Source organism: Pinus tabuliformis, chromosome 1_1 (assembly GCF_031772625.1).
Source record: "Pinus tabuliformis cultivar Carrire ecotype Pingquan chromosome 1_1, CPIR1, whole genome shotgun sequence".
NCBI lineage: Eukaryota > Viridiplantae > Streptophyta > Pinopsida > Pinales > Pinaceae > Pinus > Pinus tabuliformis.
The window spans coordinates 242,798,359-242,804,102 of NC_142297.1; positions in this window are offsets into that span (position 1 = coordinate 242,798,359).

Consider the following 5,744-nt stretch of genomic DNA (forward strand, 5'->3'; position numbering starts at 1 on the left):
ATCAACCAGTGATAGTCAGGTTCCTGGGAAAAAGGGTAAAGTTAGGTTTCCTTGTAAGTTATGCAAAGGGAGTCATAAAACTCACATTTGCCCTCACATGGATGAAGCCTCGAAATTGTTGGAAAACCTTACTGTTCCGCAGCAAGAATTTCCAACTGGTTACCGCAAACTTTCTCCCAACCTACCATCAACTGACGGAGTGATTGATCAAATTTCAAGTACGGTCAATCACACTCTTCCATTGGAGAGTGAAACTCATGTCACTCAGGTTGATGATCCTTTAGTTGATCAAGTGGTCGATTCAATTTCACATTCGGTCGATCACACTCTCCCTTTCGAGAGTAAATTTCATACCGCTGATGTTCTTCTTGTTACATCGGATTCTTCTATGCCGGGGGGCATTTCACCTGTTTCTACAGAACCCCCTCCAAGTATTGAGGTCTTTTCCTTTGATTGGAATAGACTGACAGAACCTCGTCTTCCTTCCTCCATCCCTTTCCAAATCATTGTCAAGACTGGTGGTAGGGACATACATCGTACTCAGGTAGATGAGGGTGCTTCTGTTAGTATTTTATCCTCAAATGTTTGGAAAGCTTTGGGTTCCCCTCAGCTCGCGCCCATTACGCAGAATCTGAAAGCTTTTAACAGAACCATTAGTGAACCTTTAGGGATCCTTCCTAAGTTTTCTATTACCTTGGAAGGTAAAACTGTCTGTATTGATCTTATTGTAGTTCGAGGTCCCTTGGATTTCAATTTACTCCTTGGGCGAGACTATGTTTATGCAATGAAAGTTGTTGTCTCGACACTCTTTCGCGTGATGTCTTTCCCTCATAATGGCAGTATTGTGACTGTAGACCAGCTTTCGTTCCCTAGTCTTGTCTCAACTACCAATAATATGACACCCCTAAATGTTCCTGATTCTAAAGTGGTATCTACCTCGCCACGGGTTAATTATGTGGCAACTGGTCCCATGTTTTCAGTTACCGATGTAAGTGAGCCTCTCACTGTTGATTTAGATCCGGTAATTGACATGGAAAACTCTATGGGATTATTTGAACACAATGTTCTTATCCCTTTTGAGTCCCTTGACGTGTGTTCCTTCCAAAAAACTATTCTTCCTTCGGATGAAGACCTTTTGGAAGCCATGATCAAGGTGTGTCCATTGACATGTCTTTCTTCCAGTTGGAAGCCATGATCAATGTTACGAGGATAGTTTTTTCCTGTATCAACCTCGTTAAAAAATGAAATAGGCTAGCATGAGGACAGTTCTTTTACTGAGTCAACCTCATTAAAAAATGAATCAGCTAGATTTTAGGATATGTAGGTAAACTGTAGAAAGTAGGGTTTTGAGGACAGTTCCTGTTACTGAGTCAACCTCATTAAAAAATGAATCAGGTTTGAGGATAGTTCCTGTTACTGAGTCAACCTCGTTAAAAAATGAATCAGGTATGAGGATAGTTCTTTTCTTGTGTCAACCTCTTTAAAAATGAAACAACTCCCTTTTCAAGTTAAATATTGAAAGTAAACCTTCATTTCATCCAGCCGGTTGAATGCAATGAAGCCTGGGGGGCATGTACCTCATTTCGCATCATTATGCTGGGGGCATGCGAACTTTTTGAGCATAGTTCCTTGTCTTGTGTCAAGCTCGTTAAAAAATGAAACAAGGGTAGGTTAAATAGGTAGATTGTAGAGAGTAGTCATGAGCATAGTTCTTTGTCTTGTGTCAAGCTCGTTAAAAAATGAAACAAGGATTTTAGAGCATAGTTCCTTGTCTTGTGTCAAGCTCATTAAAAAATGAATCAAGGTTTTTAGAGCACAGTTCCTTGTCTTGTGTCAAGCTCGTTAAAAAATGAATCAAGGTTTTTTAGAGTATAGTTTTTTGTTAGGTAGATTGTAGAGTAGTTATGAGCATAGTTCCTTGTCTTGTGTCAAGCTCACTAAAAAATGAAACAACTCCCACGAGTCTTTCCAATATTTTGAAAGTAAAGCTTCATTCCATCCACCTCATTGAATGCAATGAAGCTTGGGGGGCATGTACCTTGATTTGCATCATTATGCCGGGGGCATGTGAACTTATAACAAGCATAGTTTTTCGTTTCAAGCTTGCATAAACATGAAACCGAATCCGAGCATAGTTCTTTTCCTGTGTCAAGCTCGTTAAAAAATGAAACAAATCCTCCTCTACTTGAGTCGAGAGATTGACTAGACCTCGTAGATGTTAAGTATTTAGGTTAGTTGTTTCGGTGTTTTGCATAATTTTCTTACAGTTTTAGGTCAAAGTCTTTTAAATGATCTCGTCACTAAACCTTCATTTCATCCAAATGGTTGAATGAAATGAAGCTAGGGGGGCATGCGCTCTAGCAGTTATGCTTAGGGGGCATCAAGCACAGTTTTCTCTGTTTCAAGCTTGTGCAAAAATGAAACTACTTTGAAGCATAGTTTTTCTCTGTTTCAAGCTTTTGTAAAAATGAAACCTATCTTGAGTCAATTTTAGTTATTTTCAAGACTCGTTAAACTCATGAAAATACCGAGATTATTTTGCTATCTTTCATTCTCGTAAAACAAATGAAAATGCCGAGTTCTTTCCGTCTTTTCCTACTCGTAAATTAAATTGAAAGTCGGCCATATGAGTACATTTTTATCCCTTTTTCGAACTCGTTAAAACTTACGAAAAAGTGAAACCTTGGAGTTCTCTTTTAAGCCCTTTTCAGACTCTCAAAATATGAAAAGATTGCCGAGCGTTTCTTTTACACTCGTTAAAACGGAATTAAAAGACGGTCCCCTTATAGCTCTTTTCTGACCGTAAAATCAGGAAAAGATTGCCGGGTTTTTGTCGTTTCAAACTCGATAAGGAAATAAAACGACGTGTCCTTGATCGCTTTTTACTTTTCAGGTCAACGACACTATTATGAAAGTACTCCTTGGTCGCAAGATCAAGCGGTTCCCCCAGGTATTATTTTATACTTTTTCGGGCTTGAGGGACACAAATATACGAAAAAGTTCAACGTGGAGTCTCCTTTAGTTTTTTCAGACTCTCTAAAATTGAAAAACGCCGAGTTTCTCCTATACTGGGCTCGTTAAACTTTTACAGTAGAGGACCTGTTCAATTACAAACAGGAACGAACCACTCCTTCCTAGGGTTCGAATTTAAACTAGGTTGGACTCATCCGAAGGATGAGCTTATAATCAAGCATATGTTATCCTCCTCAAGCTTGTTAAAAATAAAGAGGTACTTGCCAGAAATGGTGGGGGAAAAGAGAGAAGAATGAACCTATTTGTCACCTTTAGTCTCGGAAGAAACTTTATTACCACTCTTGAACACGACACTTTTCATTCACCTGGGTTGGGAAATCTTTTACCTCACAGTTGACCAAATCACTTTGAAAGTCTTTAACCGGGTTCCAGGGGTTAACTTTGAGTTATACGTCACCAAGCCATCTGTTGTGTCGTTATGTGTTCAAGAGGTCTGCAAGAAAAAACTTTCATCTGCAAAATACTTGTCATCCATTTGACCATCCCTGAGTCAGTCCTTACAGCAACATTTCTTCAACTTGAACATTGATTTCGTGTTGCGGGCTTGCCTGCAACGGGTCGCTTTCTATCGACATCGACACATTATCTAGAAAGATGACTTAGGAATCGACAGTACCTTGAAGTCTGCATGCATCAATGGCAGGTTTCTCGCCTTTGACGTCAGTTTACATCATTGACTTTCGATCAGAGGATTTCGTGAAGTGTTCGACATCAAAACATCTATTCACATTTCACGGGTTGTGCTTGGTACTTTGAGAACCATTGACATCACTGGTGGTTTCTCTCACGCTTGTTAACAGTTTACATCATTGACTGGTAATCAAGTGGTTTCTACCATGTTCATCACATGGCTAGAATCGTACCAATTCGGGAAGTAGAAGTGAAGACCCTGGATCTAGTTTCTACCATCCAGGCTGCGAGGAGTTTTGTATTCATTATCTATGTAGACTAATCATAAACAGATGGCTCCATACTGTGTCTACAAAAGTCTACAAAAATGATGTACTGCAAGATCATTCCTGTATCAGAATAGTTAGTCCATTAGTTAAAGTTTTGAATCTGAGTATGGGAATGCCTACCTCAGTGATGATATAATCTTATCCATGTATTTTGTGTTGAAAATTGCAGGTTCCAACCAGGCCATCCACAAGACAATCCTTGAAATGATAAAGCGCTTCACCCTTCCTAGAATTACAAAACCCTACTCTATTCCAGGCTTCGCACTTTAGGGGGCAATCTGTTACACTAAAAAATGTCACCTTGACTACTTACAGTTAGTATGGCTCAAATCAACAGTCATGCTACCCTCTTGGGCAAGTCTCATGCCTCTGTTATCCATCTCAAACTCAAAAAGAGAGAAAGTCTTGTAAAAACTATGTTTATCTCTGGGGTCGCAGGTTCTCTCTAGCCTTACCTGCGGGGACGCTGACCATGTTCACAAAATCTGCGTCCATGGACGCTCTGTATGTTAAGGGACAGGTGCGTCCCTCTGTAAAAGGCAAAATGCGCGAGTTTTATCTTGAAAAAGTTACTTGTGGTTACTTCTAGAACATTCTAGAGGTCGGTTTGATGAAATGGATGCGCCTCCAGTTGGTTCATGTATCTCTATTAAGGGGGAACTTATCCCATCAATAAGGGAGCTATCCCACCCAAAGAGGGGGATGATCCCATTGATAGTGGACCTGAATAACCTCTTTACAGCACTATAAATAAAGACATTGAGCCAGAGGGAGAAGAGGTTGGAGCTATACATTTTCTTTGGGTAAATGCTGCAGGATTTAGGTCTTCCATTAGAGCCTTTGTGAGGAGAGATTGTCTTCACTTGATTCTACTTGGGAGAGGGTGAGCTTTGTCAAAGTAGAGGAAAACCCTTGATGGACCCTGGGAGGAACTTGCACAACACCAAGGCCAGGTTGTAAGAGTTTCTTTGTTTCGTTATTAATACAAACTGGTTTATTTTTCTCAATAGCTTGTGTTAATGAGTTATTTCATGTGTTCCTTGGTCTGCATGTTGAATATATGTTTTATTATATGAAATGCAAGTGCTTGGTAATTGTTTGATTGTTTGTGGTTGCAGGAATTGACTTGAAGGAGGAGCTCATCCGGATCGTCAAGAACGGACTTCAACAACAGCGTTTTGGAATAAGGTAAGCCTAAACACTTGTAGTTTTCATGTTGTAAAAGGTGTATTTAGAGAAAGATCACTCCATTTTGTCTTGTTTGTCATTAGAATGTCTTAGACTTCTAGGAAGGTCAGTCGTGTCCGCACCCTTGACAGATTCCGTGTGACACATGTCGATCCAGCCAAGGTCCAAGTCATTCGGGATTGGCCCTCTCCAACCACTCTAACAGAGCTCCGCAGCTTTCTAGGTCTTGCCAACTTCTACCGCAGGTTTGTGTTGGGATTTTCTCATATTTCTTGGCCCTTGAGTCAAGTCACCAAGGGCGGGGCGAAAGCAAAATTCTTTTGGTCTGAATCTCAACAGAAGTCATTCAGGGAGTTGAAGGATCGCCTCTGCACGGCACCAGTGCTCGCGTTACCAGATTTACAACAACCATTTGAGGTCGAGACAGATGCCTCTGACTATGCTATTGGGGCAGTCCTTACTCAACATGGACATCCAGTGGCATATCACAGTGAAACACTTTCAGACACAGTCCGGAAGTACCCCACTTATGATAAAGAGATGTATTCCATTGTACAGGCCTGC